Source organism: Ochotona curzoniae, unplaced genomic scaffold (assembly GCF_017591425.1).
Source record: "Ochotona curzoniae isolate NIBS_2020 unplaced genomic scaffold, NIBS_Ocur_1.0 contig_1976, whole genome shotgun sequence".
NCBI lineage: Eukaryota > Metazoa > Chordata > Mammalia > Lagomorpha > Ochotonidae > Ochotona > Ochotona curzoniae.
Genome location: NW_024465279.1, coordinates 2,284,115 through 2,309,868, shown reverse-complemented (window position 1 = coordinate 2,309,868; position 25,754 = coordinate 2,284,115). Strand labels below are relative to the sequence as shown.

Sequence of the window (25,754 nt, the reverse complement as noted above, 5' to 3'; positions counted from 1 at the left end):
TAACTTAGTAAAACACTAATATTATTTACAAAAATGGTGGTGTAATACAGACAGGTTTGATAAGATTTTGCAAAATTTTGTAGAGGAATATATTATCAGTTTGCTTTCCTTGTACCTTGTATAAGCTACTGAAATTATACATTTTGAATGCTCTTAAGACAAAAACTTTAATAGATTCAGATCACTTAATATTTTTATTTGTCTGACTGAAGGAAAAAAAAGTTTCACTTTCAATGTAAAAACTTTTGTGGTCCTGGCATGATGGCTCAATGGCTAAATCGTCACCTTGCAAGAATTGGGATCTCATATGGGCACTGTTTGGTATCCCAGCTGCTCCACTTCCTATCCAGTTCCCTGCTTAAGGCCTGGGAAAGAAGTACAGGACCCTGTATTCGCATGAGAAACCTAGAAGAGGCTCCTGGCTGCATTGGCTCAGCTCTGGCCATGGTGGCCATTTGTGGAGTGAGCCAGCAGAATAACAATCTGTCTGTTTCTCCTTTTCTCTGTAAATCCGATCTGCCTTTCCAATAAAAAAAAAATAATAAATCTTTAAAATTCATTTGAAAATGGTGTAGTTTCTTTCCATCTTGCATTTACATCTTCTTGTGTCCAAGATTAACTACCTAAATCTTTCCTAAACTTTCATCTAATATCAGGCACAATAATAAACATAAGAGAATTCCACAGCCATTTTCAAAGTAGTAGAGTCTTGTGGGAAAAGTAAGATAATTTTAAGATTTGCAGGTCACCAATCAAACTTGGCTCTGAAAAACATAGTTTTACTTACAAAAAGCGTATTGAAGGAAGTAAGATAAGAAAACAACACTTACTTCTGGATATTTTCTGATTGCATTCTTGGAGTCATAAAGCAAATTATTCATGTCATTTTCAAATAGACGAATAATGCTTTCATCCGTTTTTTCTTCATAAATCAGGTGTACAAATCCTGATAGGGCCTCCATTGGTTCAATTCCATATGAAATATTCTTAAACTGAATTAAGCCCCTGAATGTAGAAATATTTTTAAGTCTGAAATGATTCTACCAAAATTAGAATCAAATATTTCTAAAAAGACATTTTTGCTAGATTTTTTTAAATATTCAAAAGCACCCTATTTTTTTTTTTACTTTATTGCATTGCTTATTCGTGTCCTGCAGCAGAAGCATACCACGATAAAAGAGTACGGATATTGTTTTATATTATGAATCTATGACTGTGGTCTCCTGTGACACAGAGAAAACCAGCTGTTTACACAGACACGCAGAAGAGGAAGCACCCATCGTTGATCATCTCCCAGATCAATCAGTGGAATGGTTCGGAGCTCTTCCTAGCTGAAGCCAGGAACCAGGAATTTAATCAAGGTCTCCCATGTGGATGGCAGCAACCCAATGACTTGAGACCAAATTGCTGTCCCTCAGGCTAAAGTCAAAGTCAAGAGTTGGAGCCAAACTCAAAACCAGGTACTCTAACGTGGGGGCCTAGGCATCTTACCTGCTGGACCAAATATCTCCTCCTTTTTATCATTTTAAAGAAATCGTAGATCTGGGCTTAAATATGCTAAGCCCCATTCCCAATATCCAGATATTCTACGTCATTCTACGTATGCTTTTCATATTCCTACGTCCCTTCTCATTGATATACCTAACTCTGTTCTGATGCTTAAGTAATTTTTGTGTGTGGGCTGAAATGAAGATGCTTCATGCACGAAAATGACTAAGTACATAGCCACAATGTTTATCATTCTCTGGCATTGTGCAGTTTCCAATATTCTACATATCACGAAATAAGAAACAGGATTTTTAAAACCTAGAAAAGTACTGAGAGGCCATTCAATACCCTTTACACTCAAGGTTGCTCAACATCTCCAAGAGCAGCCTCTGTCAGTACCAGGAGCACTCTCTCGGGTCTAGGGGGCACAACTCTAACTCAAGGCTCCTCTGACTCATTCCTTATGGAACCGAAGTAACAAAACTGAGTGTAGAAGTGGCAAAGACATGTCAAGGAGTAATTCATACATTAGCAGGATATAATATCGCCAGGATGAATGTCTCTAAATAGTCTACAACCTGAGTCCCGAACAAATGTTGAGTGTCACAAGAGAATTTGGGAAACCCGAAACATATCCATTATAATTGCAATCCATCTGAAAAAAAAAATAATTCACAAATAAAAAAACAAATGGATAATTTCTTTCAAAAAAGAAATCCCACAAGTTATTAACAGCTATTACTTTAGTAACCTAAATACTTCGATATGACTTACAATTATCCAATGAGTTTGTTTCATGGAGAAATAAGCCCTTGTCCAGGGCATTAAATTCCAATTAATGTGTCAAGTGATTTTGTAAAAATTAGCAAAATATTTTATATTATTCATTGCAGAAGAACTCTGTTAAAAAGCTAAGTTGTACCTGAGTTATCAAAGGTGTATGAAGTTCTTCATCATATTTGTCATAATAATGAGTAACCGCTGTTGGAGATAAAAATGATCTAGGCAAAAATCACAAGAACATGCTCAGAAGAAATTTAGAAATCGGAAACGATATTATTTACATACAATTCTTGTTTCTACTAAGGAATTTAACGTGGTACCCATCTACTTGGTATATCCTATCATCTGAAAACTTTCATGTCAATTATGTAAGGCTCCAAGATGGGCATTTTAGCTAGAGTTTTGCACAATAACAAAAATTCAAATTAATCAAACACCCTAACTTGCTAGATATGTCAAAAAGAAATTGATAAATAGATGACAGATGTAAAAAGATTCTAAACACAGGCCTTTTTCCAAGTTTCAGACTTCAGGCAATGAGTTATTTATAAAAATCCTATATATGTGGGGGGGGTTGTTGTTTTTGTTTGTTTTGTTTTAATTTTTTTTAGTACAGCTTACTACTAAATCTATGCCCTTACATACCTACTCAGCCTCCTCAGGAGTTCAAATTCTTGTCTTCATGTTGCAGTGGGGAGGAAAAGCCCACCCCAAAATCTTACAAAAACAAACCACCCCTTTCTCTCAAAAATATGCTTCTGTTTATTACACTGTGATGGATGTATTTTTTGAGCAACGACTAAAGTATTTGAAATTCCTAAATATCACAAAATTCTGTTTCTTTAGTATTATATTTAAATGTGTCTTCTTCTATTATAAATTCTTTAACCATGCACTATGGTTGATTCTATTTTATGTGTCTAATATTTTGACTGATATGTAGGAGGGAATGGCACTTTTCAGTTGCAATTATTCCACTAGCAGATGTTTTAACAAGTCAACAAACCAAAGAATTGAGATTTTAAATGACCAAATAATAACTTACTGTTTTTTGACATGGATAAAATACTGCTTTCCTTCTAAAGTAATTACATAACCAACCTGTAACAAGAGTAACCAAAAAAAAATCAGATTTGCTTTTGCATTAGTACTTAGTAATATATATTTATTATTTATTAGAAGTAATAAATTTATTACAAGCAATAAATTCGTAAATAATGTACTAAGTAATATGCTTTCTCTAAGTAATGTCATAAAATGATTGACAAAATATATGCGCAAAAAGCCATTATATCGACTTTCCCTCCCGTGTTGATATTTGAAACCTCAGGAGTCTAAACTTGAAAACAAGGATCTATACTGTGCACGCATCTGCCTTTCATTGTATTCGCATTTCTGGCACAGAAACTGAAGTGACAATTTTTGATTGTTATCTCTGAAAGACCCACCGAGAATACCACAGAAAAATGTCCTGGGCTGGCGTTGTAGAAGACAACGGTGACCTCCTCCCATACCTCAGTGCTGGTTAGTGTCCCAGCTACTCACTTCCAATCCAGCTTCTTGCTAATTCATCCTGGACGGCAGCAGGTGGTGGCTCCAGCACTTGGGCCCCTGGCTCCCATGTAGGAAGGCAAACTCCTCCGGCTTATTGACAAAATCAATCCCAATGAAGGGAGCTATAAGAAATGTGATACAGGCCTAGCACAGTAGCCTGGTAGCTATATCCTTGCTTTACATCTGCCAGGATCCCATATGGGTGCTCGTTCATATCCCGGCTGCTCCACTTCCCACCCAGCTCCCTGTTTGTGGCCTGGGAAAGCAGTCGAGGATGGCCCAAAGCCTTGGGAACCCTGCACTTGCTTGGGAGACCTGGAGGAAGCTAATGGCTCCTGGCTGCTGGTTTGGGATTGGCTCAGCCGTGGCCATTGCAGTCACTTGGGGAGTGAACCAGTAGACAGAAATTCTTTCTCTCTATCTCCTTTTCTCTATATATCTACCTTTCCAATTAAAAACCAAACCAAAAAAAAAAAAAAGATAAATCCTTAAAAAAAAGGAAATCTGATACTTTGCGTAGTATTATCACAGTAAGTCCCATTGCATGTTGCTTATCTATGTAAACAAACACATTCTCACAGAACGGAAAGTAGCAGAGGGAAGAGCAAGAGGAGAGACAGTAGCATTAACTTAAGCTATGCATCTGGCTATTTCAAAGTTATTTTAGCCAGAGAAACAGCCACTGAAGTTTCTAATCACTTAATTTTGTATGGGATAAATGCTGTAGCAAGAGAAACAGGAAGGCTTGGCCTTGTGGCAGAACGCGTTGAGCCACCACCAGCAATGTCACCATTCCATGCAGGTGCTGCTTCGAGGACCGCTGCTAGTCTTCCATCCAAGTCCGTTAACTGAGTGCCATCCCCTTAACGTGCCTGGGAAAGCAGCAGCAGTGGCCCAAGCATTTGGGCCCCAAGTAGGAAACCTGGAGCAGGAGTTTCTCTCCTCTGGCTTTGCCCTGGCCTTGCTCAGCCACGGCCATCATCTCTCCACTCTTTTTGTAACTGACTTTAAAATTAAGGAGTATTTTTTTTTAATAAACAAGACATACACAAACCTTATAAGGTTATCATATTCTAACACGTCTGCCATCCGTTCACTTTTATAAGCCTTATTTTATTCATCTGATATATTATTTACAGTGGTTTTAGTTGTATTTAGAATAAGGAATAAGGTAAAGTATATGTCATATATATACATATTTCTGGAAGACTTTTATATCTTTATCTCGGTATCTGAATGTGTGTGTGTGTGTGTAAAACTCTTTCATACCTGGTACTTTTTAAATTAAAATATTTAAAAATTGTAAGAATTAATTCTTCATATATTAGATCCTAATGGTCTTAGCAAATGCATAATTCCTACAATACATATGCAGTTAAATTCCTGGTTGGTTTGCTTGCTTGTTTATTTGTTTGTTTTAAGTAGACTAAATGAATGGCAACATCCCATACGAAAGTCTTTGAGGAGTTGACATTTGACCTGGTATTTGAGATGGCAACTGTCACACAGCCTGCATTTTGTTACCCAGCGTGAGCCCCAGGTCTGACTCCTGGTTCCAGCTTACTGTTAACATCAACCGGGGCAGGCAGGGCTGCTGGCAAAAGTAACTGAGCTCCGGCCACTCACTCACATGGGAGACTTGGACTCAGTTCCCAATTCACAATTTTAGCTTCTTTGTTTCTGCAGACAACAAGCAAGTAAACACCAGCAGGTGAAGTCTCTCTCTCTCTCCCTCAATCGCTCCCTCTCAAAGGCAAAATAAACAGTTTTCAAGTGTCTGGAATTTAGGGCCCAGTCCTGGTTCAATGGCTAAATCCTCATCTTGCAAACCACAACACTCACATTGGTTCATGTCTCAGCTGCTCCACTTTTCATCTAGCTTCGTGCTTATAACCTGGGAAAGCAATAGAGGATGACCCAAAGCCTTGGGACCCTGCAAAGACCAAGAGAAAGCTCCTGGCTCCTGGTTTCAGATAGGCTCAGTTCTAGTCATTGCAGCCATTTGGGGAATGAACCAGTAGATGGAAAATGGTTCTCATCTTTCGGTCTCCCTTCTTTCCATAAATTTCATCTGACTTTCCAATAAATAAATAAATAAATAAATCTCTTTTTTAAAGGGTCTGAAATTTAATAGGTATTTGAGAAATACCTTTTATATTTTTAGTTTTTATCTTTGACAACAATTCTGCTTTAAAACTTGTTTTAAGATTATTTGCTTGAAAAGGTATAGTTTCAGAGAAGGACAGAGATTTAGACACACACACACACAAACACACACAACATTAGGGAGGAACGGGCAGGTCCTCCATCTGTTGCCTCTCTCCTCCAATAGCTACAAGGACCTAGTTGGGCAAGAGGTGGACCTAGCCAAAGCCAGTAGCCAGCAGATTCATCCATGCCACAGGAGTGCAAAGGCCCAAGGAGTTAGGACAACCTCTGCTGCTTTCTCACATGTATAAGCACAGAAATGGATCAGAAGTAGAGCAGCCAGCCCAGCAACTATCACCCACATGGGATGCCTACACCACAGCTTTTACCTTCTCTGCTACAACACCAGCCTGTGACATTAACCTGACGAAGTCTTCTCAATATAAAATGTTTCTAGACATGTTCACGTTCACTCTATTACTGGTGAGGTTGCAAATGGAAGTAGGTGAAATTTACTGGGAACTGAAATACAGGTGCTCCTTGTTTTAAAGTACCAGATAACCTGCCTGGATTACATTCGGGTATTTCATGGAAAACAGAACTTTAGAGGTGATGAACTTGAATGTTCAGCAGAGGACATGTTGGTAAATAAAACCAGCTAAACAAGGTTAAATAAGTCCATAGCCAGAATCCCACAGGGGCACCTGTTTGTGTCCCAACTGCTCCATCTCCCATCCAGCTCCCTGCTTGTGGCCTAGGAAAGCAGTAGAAGATGGCTGAAAGCCTTGGAATCCTGCACCCACATGGGAGACCCACAAGAAGCTCCTGGCTCCTGGTTTCAGATCTGCTCAGCTCAGGCCATTATAGCCACTTGGGGAGTGAACCTGAGGACAGAAGATCTTTCGCTCTGTCTCTCCTTCCCTCGGTATATCTGCCTTTCCAATAAAAATGAATAAATCTTTTTTAGAAATTACATTAAAAAAAAAACTGGTTAACCAAAAAAAAAAAAAAAAGACTAGGAAAGAGCTAATGGGGAAAAGAGAAACATAAAATGAGTATATTCATTTGCAAAAAAGAGAAGATAGATTTTTAAATCTATAAAACGGGGAAAACTTGGAGATGGATGATTATAATGCAAATTGGTTATTTGATACCAGAAGCAGCCGGTTCCAATCCTGGCTGCTCCACTTTCCATCCAGCTCCCTGCTTGTGGCCTGGGAGAGCAGTCGAGGACAGCCCAAAGCCTTGGGACCCTGCACCCGCGTGGGAGACCTGGAAGAAGTTCCTGGCTCCTGGCTTCAGATTGGCATAGCACCAGCCGATGCAGTCACTTGGGGAGTGAATCATTGGAGAGAAAATAGTTCTGTCTCTCCTCCTCTCTGTATATTTGACTTTGCAATAAAAATAAATCTTTAAAAAAAAATTGCCCCAAGGATTATCCACATGCAGAACCTTCCTGATTTACTAAAAGCCGGACCACGTGGCTACGGCAATCTGTATAGTTGGGAATAAGGTACTAGAAAATTCAGCAATCAAGACAGATAATGTTTCAATGCAGCACCATTAAAAAAACCATCCTCGGTGGAAACATATCTTCAAATGTTTTAATAAAAAAAAAAAAAAACAGGCTTTGGAGCCTACACGTATGCTTTTCTTTACTTGCTCCAACTGAATCCTAGCTCTAGGGAAAGCCCCAGAGCTTGCCATCTCCATTAAATTATGTGTTTGGGAGAACTGGTCCCTAAAACCCTTCGTCCTGAACAGAATCCCGACCTCACACCCTTAGGTATCAAACTATCCTGCCCCTTCACTCTTGGGAGCCACCAACGCTGCTTCCTGCCCACACATCACAGCTGTAGTCACCATGTTAGAGAAATGTGTCAGCAAGTAAAACACATCAGGACTGTGCTCCAATTACATTATTTTCTGGATTTTCATTGGCGTTGGATGATGAAATCTTCTCAGGAACTGTGGTCTGTATATAGTTCTTCTGAGTATCTAAAAACAAAAAAGCAAATGGTGTCATTTTGTTGGTTGGGATCTGAGACTACTCAATCTAATTCTGCAACTTTTCTCTGCATTTGCAGGTACTTTAAACTCATCGATACTTCTTTTCCTTCCCAGTCTTTCCAGTCATTGTTCACGACTTTTTTTTTCCTAACCCTTCATGAAGTGTTTATCCATCTCCGTGTACGCACACAGTTCTGTCTTTTGAAACTAGACCAAGTAAACACTTGACAGCAATGGCATCAAGACGTATGGGCACTAGAATAATCCGGTTAATGCTGCGGCCAGAGGGGAGAACCCTGATAATGAAGAAGGAAATTTTCTTGGAGAATGGGAAGCAAACAGAGCATCGAAGCAAGGAAAAGTCGGGGCCCGGACAGGTGGCCCCCCAAATCCAGATCCCTTGGATGAGCGAAGTCCCCCTCGGGAGCCTGGCCCGGGACTCACCAATGCCTGCGTGCAGACCACTGAGTCCTGAGACAAACGCCAGAAGCAGCAGCATGGCTCCGCTGTTGAAGGAGCAGGGCTGGGTCTAACAGCAGTTGAGACGTTGAGGTGGTAGCAGGAGCTCGGCTCGTGGAGCCGTGACCGTGACCGGGTGCAGTGGGGCGCGAGGCGAGGCGTGGTGGCCATGGGAGAGGCGCGGTCAGGACGCCCAAAGGGGCTGGCAGCGCTCCCACGCACTCAGTCGTGCAACAAGCTTCGGGCAACCTGATCGTTCCTTTTTGTGTGAGAGCGGTGTTTCCAAATATTGTGAAGAAAAAAAAAAAAAAACAAATTAGAAAAACGTCTCAGTTACTGAGGTCTCCCCGTCAGGTTCCTGAACGACGCAGCTCAATGAGAAACTTGACAAAGGGCAGATTGCAAGCAAGAGATGGCAAAGCCTGACTGAAGATTTCAAGGGTGAGTATGTTATCGCCGGTCAACTATTAGAGTGTGAGACACCCATATTCTCAAATCTTGAAGTCCCTCATTTGGGTTTTAAATCGCCATTTTAAAACCTGCCTCTACTGGAACACAAAGCTCTTACTGCTTATTTATTTATTTAAGATTGACTATGCACCCTGTCCATTTCCATCCCACATCTAGTTAAGTATGTAGACAGCCACGCCCCCACTGTAACTTGAAGTGCCAGCCGGCATGTTTGCCTTGCTTTAAAATTGTTGGAAAAACAGGAGAAGATATTAACAGAACAACGATCTGAAAAAGAAACAAATGCCCAAGAAGTAAAATTACAATAGAAGGAATCACAGATGTTTAAACAACCAGTCACTTGGAATAGCAGGTTGAGGATCTCTTCCTTAAAGAACTGGGAAAGAGAAGGGAGAGGGTCACCTCCAACAGCAAAATTGAGAAAATAAAACTATCACTCTTCACACAGCAGCATTTCCAAGAGGAAGGAAGAATCAAATCGGGAGGGATACTTACGTGGCTCATGGAAAGAATTTCTGAAAAACTTAAAAATATGAAAATGGTCATAGATGGGAAAGACTGGCATTGCAAACTGGATATTGAACACGAACCTATAAAATAGTGGATGTGAATAGGATTTTTGGGGTGTTTTCATTATAAAATAATTGTTAAATGGTTGGTAGGAGATATATATATATATTTTACCCTGTCCACATTATATAATGAGATATCACATATCCTCCCAGAATTTCAAATATCTTAAATGCTTAGAGCAACATTTCTCCAAATTCTGGGCCCTAAAGCAAAGCATACCGTTACCCTAAATACTTTAGCACAAACAACTTTTAGTTTTATAACTCACGCTCAGTTAACATCCCACAATTTGTCACCGCTGTGTAGACTGGATCCCAAGAAATTGGTGCAGTGTGTTTGAGCAATGTGTTTTTGGGGGGTGCATGGATCCCCTAGAAGTATCTGGGCATTTCTTTTCAAAGTCCCTTCTGCCCACCCTCTTTTCAGAAAAGCCTTGGTTAACCATCATTTAGCATTTTTGGGGTTTTTTCCCCTGTTTGTTTTGTTTCTTTTCTGGAGGATAGGGGAGGGGTTCTTTGAAAGTCCCACTACATTCCTCCTTTTGATTCTCAGGGTATCTTTTGTCTATTGGGGTCTAATTCATACTGTTGTCTTATGAACTGTATTCCAACATCATGATTCGGTCTTTTTATCAACCGTAGTCTCTATGAAGCTAAAATTGATCTCTATCAATGGAGAGAGAATTAGGCAGATTTTCAGCATTCATCCCACCAAGCCTTTGAGAGCTATGAATCCTCCTCTGCAGAAGAAGTAGGGGACCATTCTCCCAATCAGCCGTTGGGATTTTCTCCACCCCCAGTTTGAATGAGGACATGGGCGGTTTTTAATCTGATGGGTATTTGTTTTTAAAAAAAAAAAATTTTAAAGATTTATTTATTAGAAAGTCAGGTATACAGAGAGAAGGAGAGGGGGGGGTGGAGACATCCTCCTATGGCTGATTTATTCCCCAAGTGATCACAACAGCCAGAGCTATGCCAATCCAGAGCCAGGAGCTCTTCCAGGTCTCCCACGCGGGTGCAGGGTCCCAAAGCTTTGGGCCGTCCTCGACTGCTTTCCCAGGCCACAAGCAGGGAGCTGGATGGGAAGCAAGGCTGCCCACAAACTGGTGCCCTTGTGGCATTCCAGCATGTGCAAGGCGAGGACTTTAACCTCTAGGCAGCCATGCTGGACCCAGGCAATTGCTTTAGGATCCTCTCAGAGTCATTTCTTTTAGTCAGCAGTTACTCGTGTTGAATTTTTCACAAACTCTCTCCTTTACAGACAAGCAGATAATCTGGAGCCAGGCAGTTTTGGTGTACATCTGTGTTACGTTTAGCATGCCATTCTGTGCCATTTCAGTCACCAGCCTACACCGACAGGACCCCTCTTTTTCCTCAGCCCCCCCCAACCTGATACACTGAAACTCTCAGCTGTCTTTGGTGATGGCATTGTAGAACTTTGCATCCGGACAGGCTGTGTTTTCCATTGGGGTGGAAAATTGTTATTTCAATGTGCAAAATAATATTTTCCAACAATGGAATTTTTAAGTATCTGTACTCCACTGTCTTCCTTGGGAAGCTTGATTTTATTAAGGTGTTCAAGGGGGTTTATCTCTGGCATCCCAGAGCTATTCATCTCCCATATTAATTCTTCCACAGACATAGAAAGAGCAAATATTTAGAGACTGCATTGTAGCCTCTGAAATGGAGGAACAAATTATGAGTTATATCTGAAATGGGAGGAAGCTTAGATTTTTGTTTTTGCTTTGCTTAGTGGAATGATAGGAATGTGTCCCTTGCATCTAGTGAGTGCAAAAGACATGCCACCTCTTTACATTCACTTTGCACTGTTAATAATAATATTCTCCATCATTTCCTTAAGTTTAGATAATCCCCAGGTCTGGCTCTAAAACGCACTGGCAGGTGTGATGGCCCAGTCACATGAACCCCTGAATCCCTGCTGGGCTGCACCCCAGACCTAGCTACTGCACCTGGCCTGGCTCTCTCCCAGTACTGATTCCCACTTTCACCTGTGGGTGCTGAGTCCAGACTGTCCCCCACCTCCCTAACCCTGGTCCTCATGAACACTGACAGATGTACCTGCCTAGAGAATATTAACAATACGTGCTAGTCCCCTGATCTGGCTCTCATGTGCAGTGGTGGCTGCAGTGGCGACCTGCCCTGCCCCACATACTGACTTTTATTCTTATCAATGGGTGCCATGGCGTCACCTGATTTGTCCTAGATTAAACTTGTTGGCAGGTACATTTCCTCAATGAATGCTCCTGAAACCTTTGTCAAAATCAGTTTATTGTATGTATATGACTTTTGGGTACTCTATTCTGTTCTGTTGATCAAGGTATCTGTTGCCTGTACAGGGTCACTCTCCAGAATTCCTACCAATTTGGCCCCCTAACCCAGCACTCACCCATGCCAGAGGGTCCTATATCCTGCCCCACCATGTCCCAATTTCCCAACCCAATGAATACTAGCAAATGTAACAGCCTATCTCTGAGAGATCCTCCAAGAAACCCTGCCTTGCTCACTCACAGACCTAACTCTCCTACACATCAACAAGTGTAGTGGTTTAGTCCTGAGAGAACCTCCACTCCCTCCCCCATCTGCTGCATCATCTATCCCCACTCTTAGTTAAATGCATGAACAGTGGCCTGTTTCGTGGAGATGTCCAGAAACCATTTTCTACAGCTCAGTAGTCCTTAGTGGCCCCCTTCTAGCCTGTCTCTAGTTTGGTGAGCAACCACAGGCAGCACCCTCCCTCTGAACTTCTTTTGGGAGCTCCTTCTTCTTGTTGTTTGTCCAGGATAAGTTCCTGAAATAATCTAGGTATTAATTCATGTTTGATAAGTAGCTTGTAGTATTTTCTAATCTGGCAGATACTTCTTTACTCTATAGGCTATTTCATTTGCTTTACAGAAGCTTCAGAATTATATGTGATCTCGTTTGTCTAACTTTGCTTTTATTGCTTGGGCTTTTGAGTCTTTTTTTTATTTTTTTTTTATTGTTGCTTACATTGTATTATGTAGTACAGTTTTATAGGCACTGGGGATTCCCCCCACCCCTCCCATACCCCTCCCCCCATGGTGGATTCCTCCACCTTGTTGCATAACCATAGTTCAAGTTCAGTTGAGATTCATTGCTTGCAAACACATGCCTAGCATAAAGTTCAGCGTCTTATTGTCCAGATAAGTTCAGTGGCCTCTTAGGGAGACCTTCTATGGTCTGAAGATAGGTCTAACAGAGTAAAGATCTGGCTAAATGGGCACAACTGGAAACTATAATGCTAAGGGAAATGAGCGAATCCCAAAAGATTAGATACCACATGTTTGCCTTGATTTAACCTGTAATTTTTTGTTTGGTTGTTTGTTATTTTTTGAACCTGTCATTGATACTGTCTCAACCCAGATGTTTCGAAGAAGGGAACTGGGCTTTTGAGTCTTAATCAAATTGTCAAGGCCTGTTTGTTGTTCTGCAGCAATGGACTGGGTGCATGGAGCCCATAATAACACGCGTAGACTACTTACTGATGGTCAATAGCTAAAGTTTATTAACTGCATCCAACTTTTAAAAGAAGGCTGTCACTAAGCATCAGGGGAGGGGGCTTGAGCCATTTATGTTTCAACAGCAAGAGAAAGCTCCCTCAAAACACAACTTGTTCCTCTAGCAGGTCCTGTAGCTAAACCTGCAGGAGCAGGCGGTTTCCTGTCTATTAATCTTATCAACTGTTCCTGGACCTTTCAGAGGGGATTCAACTGGCTCTGTCTCCCACAATAGCAAAGCTTCTAAACATCCTTCTACAAAGGCCTACAAGAATTTCTTACAGTATTTTTCTTTATACCGTCATATAGTGATTCTATAGCTTGAGCTCTTAGCATGACCATGTTTGTGAACATGCAGGCACAGCAGCTGGGATGCCAACTCGGGTGCTCATCTCAGCAAACAGCTGTGTTTCCAGAGCTAGGCACCCTGTCTCCAGGGCCTAGCTGTGACGGCTCACCTGAATCAGAGGCTGACAAGCTGATTTGGGGACAAAAAATAACTGAGTCCTGATGGAAAATAACAGAAAATATTGTTTGATTGATGCCTACGTGGTCAAATATCAGGAGACTTTGTGTGAAAATCCCCACATCCACCTAAAAATAATAAAAACAAAACAACAACAACAAAAAGCCCTAATGCCAACACCATCACTACCTGTTGAGCAGGGTGAGTCTGACCTTGACTGTATAGAAGTTACAGATGAGGTGTTTTCTAGCTGACCCAGCTGGATGGCTAAGCCCCTAAAAGACACAGATGTGGAATGTTTCACTGATGGAAGCAGCTTCATTAAAGGAAGCCATTTTTCAAGGTATTCTGTCATGACTTTACACTCTATTTATTGAGGCTGGGACCCTGCCTGTAGGGACTGTTAGATGACCACCAACCGCCTGCCTGCTGGTGGAATAATATCGGCAAGTTGTTCAGAGTTGTGATGGAAGCTTTATTGGAAAATCCATTCCTGGGCCCCCTTTGTGCAGAGGGGAAGGAAAAGGGAAGCGAAAAAGGCCTCTGAGATACGTGTGGAGGAGTTTTATACCCCTCTAGACACGTGGGCGGGCAAAGGGGCTGTGTCCCAACTATATAAGGAATGTCCATTCAGGTGTGCCATTGGCCAACTGGAATCCGGCCAGGTTGGTGACATAACTGGCACCTGTGGCCCCTCCTGTTCCGGGCTGAAGCCTGGGAGATATGCTAGGGAGGAGCAGACCAGCCCCTAGTCTCCAGTGCCCTGGGCAGCCATCAGGGACTTTAGCACAAAAGGTTCAAGTCATTGCCAGATACCGGGCTCTTTAGCTGGCATCAGGAGTCTGTGCCAACATACACATAGATTCTAAATCTGCTTTTGAGAGACGAGTTAAACTGGGTAGTAGGCAGTTAGGGTGTTCTAGGTCCCCAAGTCATTATTTTTTTCTCAAATATGAAAGGGTGTTTTCCCCACCATGTCTTAGATTCACCAGAGCACGTTTCTCCAGAGACAAGTGCATATCTTAACATATCAAGAACATGCTTCCCCAAGAGACAGGGGCGACATTAACATACCAAATCTTCACCTGATTCAGTCTCTGACCATTGCCAAGGCAGAGGGCCTCAGACTGGCCTCCTCATCATTAGAAAGGGACCAAGGAAGTTGGCTGGTGACACCTTTCTGGACATTTGTTCCAGGCCAGGTACAATGGAAACCAGGAATTCTCCTTTGTTTATGGAGAAGCATCTTTGAGGTAAACCTTTAAAAGATGCTTTCCCCACCTTTAATACAGGTCTTGTTTTCCATTTTTCCTCCTGGCACTATGGCAGAGGTCTAGGGTTTTTCTCTTTCCTCCTCCTGCCACAATGTCAGGAAATACAGGTCTTTTCTATCTCAAAGCCCCCTATCATCACTAGGACAGGTGCTCCTTTTCCCAGCTTTTCTAATAAATCTTGCTTTAAAACTAAACTGTGTCGGCAAAAAAAAATTCTTTCCTGGGAGACAAGAATTGAGGTTGCTGCCGTATTCAGGGACAAAGACCCTACAACACTTTCACCACTCTCCATCTGCACAGAGTTTTAGATAGAGGTGACTGTTTAGTCAAGAGCAAAAGGCATAAAGTCTAGACCCAAACAATCTTAGATACCAGATGTGCAGCTGTGGTAACACCGTGTGGATGCCCAAGGAGGGGGATGCTGCTATGGCAAGGGGAAACAAGAAAGCAGATCAAGAGGCCAAACACCCTAGAAGCCCCATTGCTGCCTGCTCCCCTGCCCCCTGGCAGAGTGGAAACTGAATCAGTATTCCCACAAGTTAACTCGTTTCAAAACCCAAAGTGGAGACTATCTCCTTTCTGGGCAATTGCAGTTTAAGCCAAGCGGTAATTCCTGTCTGGAGCCCCAGCTTTTACCCACCAGCTTCACACCGTCTGAATGGCTTTGGCATGGACAATGGGGTGGCACTTTCACATTTGCAGACCCTCCTATGTGGGGAGCCGTGCAGTTGGGTCAGATGGTATGGGTGTGTGATTAGTATCGCTCCTCAGTTAGCAAGGCTACAAGGAGTTTCTGGCTGTGAGGCAAGGCCCGGCAGAATGTCTCTGGTCACCTCATTGCTGCCTCACCCATTGTATGGAACTCAATCACCTCTCTGATGTTTCACAGAATTCTCCTGAGGGTGTTGTTGTTGTTGTTTTTCTGCTAATGTGAAGTGATTCCTGTGACTGGTATGACACCTCAAATTGATCAATCATGTTATGATAAAAACACCTTTAGTAACGGTAAGGCTATAACACACAGTTAAAAGTATACAATAGTACAATTGAGCCCACTATGTTTCCAAACATCCTGCTATGTGCCCACTTTTGTCCTAAAGTTTGCCCTAGTATAAGTAATGTTTTGCTTAAGAAATGGTTTGATAATATCTTGCAACAGATGGCAATCATGGAGGTACAAAGAGTTTGTTTACCATGCTCCTCCAACTGTTACAACACATGATATGACACATTTTAGTTTCTTACCACAGAAAGCAAAAGTATATGGGGCATCTTTTATAAGGAAATAGATGTGAACCCCTCAAAATGGTTTAAAATCTTTATCTTGTATTGGCACTTATATTTAGGGAAAGAAAACAGTTTATATAGATGAAAGTTTCTTGTAAAGGCCCTCTGTTTATAGATTGGCTGAGCTGCCACGATCCCTTTCACTGCCCTTTAACAAAAGATTAAAAACCAATTAAATCGGCACTAGGTGAAGGTGACTGAAATTAATGCATGATTTGATTATAAGATTTAGCATAGAATCTATGTTATATGCTTTTGTAAAATTCTTTCATTTATGATCTTTCAATTCTGTATTCTTAATATTTTAATCAATATTAGTTTGTGTTTAGTAAAAATTGATTTTGAGTATAAGTCACATGTGCTGCCAACCGTGGAGTTCCTGGCTTCAGCCAGGTGATTGCAGGTTTCAATGAGTAATGGTTTGTTAAAAATGTTTTCTTTGAAATAGAAAAATATTTTTTAGGATTGTTTCTTGCATTTTCATAACCATGATGTAATGAAAAATGAAACAATTGGATGTTGTGCAAAAGCTTGTGATGATTTATGTATAAATAAAGAAGGCAACTTTTCTGAGTTGTCCATTATGAGCATCAAGTCATAGTGGTCCGTGTCTTATCTCTTCCTATCATCTCGCTGATCCACGCATCCTTTGCCGGAGGATCAGTCAGCCGGAGCTGGTCTCCGGCACTCCTACATGACTCAGGTGGTAAGCAGGCAGCATAAAACGTACGCTTACAATAACCCCTGCCAGGGGCCCAAAGTGCCTCTGCAGATAAAAGCGTAAATGGAGCCCTCCTGAAAAGCACTATTTTATAGTTCACCAAGCTCTGCAGTGTTCAAGGCTGTGCATGCCCACTGATTTTTGTGTACACAGACACTAGGTTGGTAAAAGCACTCCCAACTTGGACTGAAAAATCCCACGAGATAGCCAGACTTCTGTTGAAAAGAAAACCAACCTGAGTCTTGGGATTCCCAATAGCTCTCATGTCAGAAAACTGACATGCATTTCTGGCAAACATGGTGCAGATGGTGCCAAAAAACACAGCATCTCCTGCAAACCAAATGCAGCCTATTGGCCCAGAGCTCTGGAGAGCCACCGCAGATAAACTGAACATTAAAAGATCAGTGACGGGCTGGACGGCAGCGTGGCCTAGCAGCTAAAGTCCTCGCCTTGAACGTGCCAGGATCCCATATAGGTGCCAGTTCTAATCCCAGCAGCTCCACTTCCCATCCAGCTAAGCTTTGGGACCCTGCACCCACATGGGAGGCCTGGAAGAGGTTCCTGATTCTCAGCTTTGGATCGGCGTAGCACCAGCCATTGTGGTCACTTGGGGAGTGAATCATGGGTTGGGAGATCTTCCTCTCTGTATATCTTTGTAATAAAAATAAATAAATCTTTAAAAAAAAAAAAGACCAGTGAGTTTCATCTCTTCAAGACACTTTCTTCTGATTAAATTCTTCAATAACTCAGAGATCATACAGTAGCATCATTTTCTTAAAGAAGGTTGATCTTCATTTCTTCAGTGACACGTTAGGCCATCAGTTGCATATTATTTAACTTCATGGTGTTGTTAATTTCTTTCTTTTTCTTCCTGTTGTTGGTTTTGTTTTGTGGCTTTTGATTTAAGGGGATGTATAGTAACTGTGTAATGGAGACTATCCTATCCAGATGTGAGGATGCAATGCAGTGTGCATGTCTACTTCCAGACTAAAGATGGACTCCCAATGAAACTGTTTACTATATCTTGACAACAGGATGCTGGATCCTCTGCCATTGTCCATGCCCACCATGATGGACATATGACTGTGTATGAAGAACTATACTATGTTAATGATATAAGGGAACTCAGTGAGGGAGGAGGGAATTGGGGAGAGATAAGAGAAATTCCAGGGCCATGGAACTGTATTATAAAATGATAATAAAAAGAGGTAAAAATTTTAAAAATGGACAATGAGGAAACATTTTCCTAATTCATTTTTCTCACACCAAACTCTGTAACAGGTTGGGTTTGCTTTTGTCCCTGAAATCTAAGCCCAAGCAGTTTGGGCCATTTGTTTTAAGAAAAAAAAAAAAAAAACAGGTTTTTGGGAGGTGGGGGAGACAGAGAGGGAGAGGTGGCGAGGTGGCAGGCCGGCCAGATTTTTGGAGAGAAGGAAAAAGCTCAAGGAATGAAGGAGGAGCTCACGGGCTCCTCCAGGCTCCAGGTCCCCAAGGTGGACCGCTATCTTGAGTTAATGGCTCTGAAATCGGCTGAATTCTGAGTTGGAGTAACTAGAAAAGAAAATCAGACATTCGACACTCAGGTTAGTCCACACTCGCTCGGTTTATTGTTTCCTTTGGCTGTGAGCAGGCTAGGAAAGGCAGAATTTCCATTTCTTAGTGACCCCCTTGATATTTCGATTGTCTCCAGATGGAACTGCTAGTCACTGTGAGAGAGGGCAGGAAAACACCTGGTCAAGACACTGGTACCAACACGGGTGGGGTGCTGTTCGATGAAAAGCACACATGTAAACCTGTATGATTGTCTGTGCACTCCTGTCCCCACTGAGTCCCTGGATGTGCTTCCATGCTCTCCTTGAGGATAGACGAACATCTGTGCTCTGTCTAGTAACCCAAGGACAGACGGCACTCCTTATCTAGTCCCCATTTCATCAGTGCTCTGACCAAGGCGCCTTGTCAGCCTCCTTGAACTCCCTGCTCCTAGACATGACCGAATCCTGAGTTCTGTCTGAACTATTGTTTTACTAAGCATATAAGAACTGGAACCCTGGAAATAAGCTCTGTCAGTTGCCTAAGAGAGCACTGTCCCCCCATTTCTATTTGGTCACATCTCCTCCCCAGGAACCCAAAAGAAAACATGCACTAGGTAACAAAAATGTTTAACTGCAATAAGTCCTGATGTACCACAGCACAACAGGGTGACTACAGTTCACAATAAACGTACTGAAAAAACTGGAAAAGAGAGTGCGCGCACCGAACGTGAAGAAAAGTAAAGGCGTGGAAAGGCTGATAACGCCGATCGCCCATATTGATCAGTGTACACTGAACACATACACTTAAATGTTGCACTGTTCTCCAGGCAATGTACAATATATTCAAGAAAAGGAATGTTACTAGAGACTTAACGGACTCTATCAGTAACTCAGAAACAGCAAAGCCGGCTAGCCTCAATTCATGAATACTGGAGTATGTTCTATATCTAGATTCAGGATTTTTCTCACAATCAATTAAATTTGATGTATTTACCAGCTAACATAACTAGCACAGTAGCAAAACCCATGTCAGGTCATTTCTGAGTTCTCTGTAAAATTTTTTAATTTACTAATTTTACTGATTTTATCTCCTGCAGTCAGCCAATTTGTTTCTTCCAATTAGACTTCTAACTTAATCACTGAAAAAAAAAGGATTAATTGCTTAGAAGCTAAATTACTACATGCCAGTAACCTATACATGGTGTGCTGCCAATTGAGGTCATTCAAAAATATTTAGAAATTCATTGGGAAATGTCCATTAATCCTTAGTTTTCCACACGCATTGTAAAGAGCACAAACAAAATCTCCCAAAACTTATCATTTACTTACTTGTCCACAGCTGTGTGAATGCTAACCTCTGAGCTTGATCTAAAAAACAATTGAACATAATGTTTGCGGTTCATACTAAGGAATTAACCAAGTTTGTAAATGAAAGCTAGGATACCTCATAAGCAATATTTGATCTTTCATAAGATGTTACTATTTTTTTAATTTTTATAAAGATTTCTTTATTTTTATTGCAAAGGTAGATTTTGAGAGAGAGAGAGAGAGAGAAAGAATCCATCTGTTTGCTCATCCCTCAAACAGGGCTGGGCTAGGCTGCAGGCAGGAGCCAGGAGCTCCTTCCAGGTCTGTCATGCAGGTGCAGAGGCTCAGGGCTTTGGGGCATCTTCTACTGCCTTCACTACCACAGCAGTGAGCTGAATGGGAAGCGGAGCAGTCAGCACCTGAACTAACACCCATATGGAATTCCATCAATTAAAGGTGAAAGATTAGCCAGTTGAGCCATTGCATCAACCCTAATGCAAGTTACCATTAAAACAACACCCAGGGCCCAGAGTGGTAGCCTAATAGCTAAGGTACTTGCCTTGCATGCACTAGGATCCCATTTGGGCACTGGTTCTAATCCTGGCAGCCATGCTTCCCATCCAGCTCCCTGTTTGTGTCCTGGGAAAAAGAGTAGAGGATGGCCCAACGTCTTGGGGTACTGCACCCATGTGGGAGACCTGGAGGAAGCTCATAGCTCCTGGCTCCTGGCTTCAGATCGCCTCAGCTCCAAATGTTGCAGCCCTTTGAGGAATGAATAGATCTTTCTTTTTGTTTTTCCTTCTGTCCATGAATCTGACCTGCCTTTCCAAGAAAAATAAATCTTTTTAAAAAATGTTTTTGAAAGGAGGACATATGTGTTAAGAATACATTTATATAAGAACAGACAGGAGACCAGGATAACTAGAATAAAGTAAGATCGTGAGTAAAGCAAATGAAATCGGCTTGGGACCTGCTTTGGTACCCTGTACCCACACGAGAGACCTAGAAAAAGTTCTGGGCTCCTGGCTTCAGATTGGCTCAGCTCTGGCCATCACAGCCACTTGCAGAGTGAATCAACAAACGAAAGCTCTTCTTTTTTGTCTTTCCTCCTCTCTGCATATTTGACTTACCAGCAAAAATTAATAAAGTATTTTTTTAAAAAAGCTCAAATGTCACAAAGATGCAAACAAATTATGTTTTAATTTTCTCACATACTTCATTCATAAACAAGCATATGTGAAATATTACAGCGAGAATAGCATTGGGAAAGTATAGGATTGATTTATTCCTTATTATTTCTAAGCACTAAAAATATATTTGGTCCTGAATGTCTGAGTTTTAACTTTGTATCTCAACATTTACTTTCATCCATTATCTACAAAATAACGATACATTCTATTCATTATACATATTAAAACCGATACTGACATCTGGATAATCTGATAAAACAGCCTGGCAAAATAATTTCCCCTTTTCCTTCTTCACAAGGAATGCCACAAAACTTAAACACAGTGTAAAACTGCAGCTACATCATTAGATTGTATTAAGCTATTGAGCAACAAAATGTCTAAGCTCGCAGGTAAACGGGAGCTGAGGAAGGAGAACATGCAGAATTATCCAAGGGAGTTGAACATGTGCTGGACTAGAGCCTGGACATTTATACTTTCCAGCGTAGAGGTCCTAGACACGTGCATGTTGATACTCCGGCAACTCACGCAAACCTGGCAGGCAGGAAGGACCATATCACCCGTGACACCGGAACCATAAAATTCTTAAAAGGGGCCTTGGATTTCACAGATAAATGAGTGTATGCAGACGAAAAAAAAATCGTTTCTGAGGGTAGTAAGCCTCAAAATATTATGAAGTATGGCTTTGAATCCCATTTTATGATATCACAAAATCTTGAACACCATGCATATTGATAGTGTTAAATATTTTGACTTTAAGAGGAGTAAACATAAAAACATAATATATATGTATTTGTAATGCATATCACAGTATATGCAGAATTTGCATAGAGATCTTCACAGAAATAGAACCCATAAATCCAGAACATGACCTAATGTAAGAATTCAGAAATAAAATAGTTATTTGAGGAATTTAAATGTGAGATGCAGATACTTAAGGGATTAATCAATTATTTTTTTTTAATTTATGGTCTTTGCATTTTGTCACATTCTTAAAAAGACTTTCCCAAATCTATTATTATAGAAAGTTTCATTATGGTTTGTTCTGGTATGGTTTAGGCTTTGCTTTTTTATACTTAAAAATGCATCTGAGATATAATTATTGTTACATTATTGTGTATGATTCAAATTTATTTTTCAGTATACTTTTGTCTCAGTAGCATTCGTGGAGCGATCATTTTGCCACATTAACATGAGTTGTCTGCTTTATCAAATATGAAGTATTCAATTCTACTACATTTGTCATTCTCTCCATGTCTGAGAGTGTGTCGTGTACATGTTGGACACAGGGGTTATGCTGCTGCTTGGGATGACTGTATCTGGGGTCAGGGTGCCTGATGTCAAGTTCTACCTCTGCTTCCCATCCAACTACGCAAGAGATGGAAGGCAACATACTTTCATTTACATCCAAAATAAAGTACCAGATCAGACTTCCCCTCCTGCCTGAAAAATGGGTAAATACAAATGAAATGCAGTATACTGAACCCTGAGACAGGAGAAGAAGCAGGGTAAGTTCTAGATTAACCATCTTTCTGCCTGAAGTTTATATTATGGAGATCTGTAAAGCAGAGGCAAGCACAGACCAGGAACCTCCCAGAATTAAAACGATGTAACTGGGAGGCCCGGAAAGCAACAACTGCCAGAACCACCAAGTTAGATGCCCAGAGAGAGTCCTGAGGTCTGTGAGCTCAGCAACGGCGAAGTCCTTCAGAGTATGGACTAGTATGTCCAGTTGTGGGAACCACCGTGCAAAACGTCAGAATCTGTAAGTATTTCATAAAAGGGACGACAGAAGGCATTGTCCGTCTAAAATTAGATGGCCACGTGATCTATCATTCAGGAGTGACCATAAAAGACTATAGTCATGGCATAGCTAGTTACCGCTTGCAATGTGAGCACCCTATGTCAGAGTGCATGGAATCCAGACCAACTCCTGCTGGCCATATACCTTCCTGCTAACATACCTGCCAATCAGTGGGTGCTGGCTACAATACTTGGACACCTGTAACTCACATGGAAGACCAGGATAGATTTCCTGGATTCTGACTTTTGGGCTGCCTGATAGATAATTATAATCACTGGTTTTAATTAAATTAGTTGAAGACATGTCTATGTTGCAAGCATGAATATGTAAACCACAAACCAGTATGAGAAGCCCCAGCATGTGCATATAAATGGCTTACATTCACCTCAAAGTCAAAACACTGTTGCCAAAAATACTTCCTTGAGTTTCTGAAACAGTTCTAAGCAGTAGATTCATTCTGCGCAATGACAGTGTCAGTGGGGAAGTCACCATGGGACAGGAATCCCATTTTTCTCCTGGATGCATCCCCAAATACCTGGAAAGATGATTTCAGGCATGATTGCTCCACACCCATTGGCAAGCTGGATTAGAGAAGTTTTTAAAAAAAAAGGGGGTTATTTTAGTTTTATCAGAAAGTCAAATATACACAGAGGAGATAAGATAGAGAGGAAGATCTTTCATCTGTTGATTCACCTACCAAGCAGTCTCAACAGCCGGAGCTAAGCCAATCCGAAGCCAAGAGCCTGGAATCTCTTCCAGGTCTCCCACACAGGTGCAGTGTCCCATGGCTATGGACCGTCCTCCACTGTTTTCCCAGGCCACAAGCAGGGAGCTGGATGAGAAGTAGAGCTGCCGGAATTAGAACCAGTGCCCATATGGGATCCCAGTTCTTTTCAAGGCGAGGACTTTAGCCACTAGGCTACCACACTGGGCCCTTGGAGAACCTTTTTAGCAGCAGGGCTCCTCTTGGCATTGGCGTGTCACAAAATCCAAGAACAGATTCAAAATAGTTCATATTTATAATTCTAAGAATGTGACTGAGCCAGTGCAAATTCAAGACACCCAGGCGTCAACCTGAGTCTCTCAGATAAGCTGGGAATAACCCTATCTCTTAGCTGCTACCTGTTACACCCCTAGAGTGAGAGTGCATGGGAGTGGAAAACAGGAAGGGATTCCACACTCTGATAAAAGATGAGGACACTCTAGAAGGCAGCATAAATGCTGTGCCTCACACCCATGTGCACGCGCGCGCACACACACACACCAGAAAGTTCTAACTTTTTAAGACTGAAGGCAACAGAGAAAATTATTTAAAACAGGATAGTTTCAGCTTTAATAATTATGTTAGAAAACGAGGAAGAGTAAAGTTCAAAAGCAAAGCATTAAAGTCAAAGAGTGAGAATTAATGCAGAGCATAATAATATAAAAACAGTAGGGGCTGGTGTGATGGCTCAATTAGCTAATCCTCTGCATGCAAGTGCCAGCATCTCTTACGGACACTGGTTGAAATGTCCCAGCTGATTCAATTCTGATCCATCTCCCTCCTTATGACTCGGGAAAACAGAAGAGGACGGTCCAAAGCCTTGGAACCCTGCATCCTTGTGGGTGATCTGGAAGAGTCTCCTGGCTGCAGGTCAGCTCAGCTCTGGTCATTGTGGCCCTTTGTGGAGTCAACCACTGGAGGCAAGATCTCTATTTCTTTTTGTCTTTCCTTCTTTCTTTGTAAATCTGCCTTTCTAATAATAATAATCACAAAGTAAAATCAATATTAAAGCAACACATATCTACAGATTGTGATGAAATCAAAGGTTACATTTTCTCAAATTGGTCATCAAACAGAAACACCTTTGAGATCGCTGACCATAAGCAACAACAAAGAAGCCAAACAGACTAGAATTAGACACTGAAATACAAATAAATGAAAATCTAGATAACTGAAAATTTGTAGAAAAGGATGTTAGATATGCTAAGTGGATGTAGTCACATGGAATAAAAATAGGCATTATATATCAGTTCCCAGTGTGGATCTTGTTCTCTGGAGGGAGGGTGAAATATCACACAGACGGAAATTTCAGTTGTAATTAAAGGGGTTCATTTTGTAAAAATTGATAAAATGGCCAACATTTGGTTGGTGCCAGTGACGAACAAGTGGATATTTTCTCTTGTTCTCTCTGTTTTCTATTATTTTACTCAAAAGTGCAGGATAAATTATAAAATTGCCTTCTAAAAACTTTACGCTGAAATATTTTTAAGCATGAGGCAACCACAGAAACTAAATGAAATTCAACTGTGGTCAAACCCCTAAATCTTTATTTGTAGTACATGACCTTAGCCCTTCCACAGATGACACAGATCACGCTGTGATAACTTCTAGAGCATCTGAAATCACTTGAGTTGGATGAATTTGTATTCTTTATAGTAGACGATGACTATGGCGGATTATTTAAGTTATATTGTCATATATCTGCATCTTTGAAATGGTTTTTAACAGCTATCAAACCCAATCAGAATAAATATTGACAGTACCCAAAATCTAAGTAAATTCTATTGTTATTCTTTTTTTAAGACATGCACTTATTTATTTGAAAAGCAGAGATACAAAGATAGGACGGGAAGAGGGAAAAGGGAAAGGAAGGGGGTGGGGGGAGAGAATGTGGCAGGGAGAGAGGTAGCAGATGAGGGAGAGTGGAAAGGAGGGGCAGGAACATGGAGAGACAGAGAGAATCTTTCAACCTCTGGTTCACTCTCAAATGCTCGCAATGGTCAGGGCTGGTCATGGCCAAAGCTAGAAGCAAGTAGGTTACTCCAGGATTAGCAATGAGCTTCATTGGAAGTGAAGCAGCCATAACTAGAACCAGTGCCCATATGGGATGCCAGATTCATTCTAAGCTGATAGGCCATGATGCCAGCCTTGTATTGCTCTTCTAGATAGTGCCTTAAACTTGTCTAGATCGAGACAAAACTGAAGTGTAACTCAGAGCACAAATTCAATTTACGTGTTACTTGCAGATTCCTCTTCTTTGGTGAATCGGTTTTTTAAACCATTCCATATCACAAATATTGTAATGGCTATGATGAGGATAGGAAAACCAATGAAGAAACCTAGAAGCCAATGTTGTGCAGCCTTTTTAAAAATCTTTTTCTTGTTCAAACC

General features: G+C 41.3%; 1 long non-coding RNA gene across 1 annotated transcript; it reads right to left on the bottom strand.

Moving 5' to 3' along the window:
* Positions 1-18,360: 18,360 nt before the first annotated feature.
* LOC121150023 lies at positions 18,361-25,754 on the bottom strand. The gene is made up of 3 exons (XR_005882919.1): positions 25,597-25,754; positions 19,631-19,669; positions 18,361-18,475 (listed from the first exon to the last, which is right to left on the bottom strand). It is a non-coding gene; the product is annotated as an uncharacterized LOC121150023 (long non-coding RNA).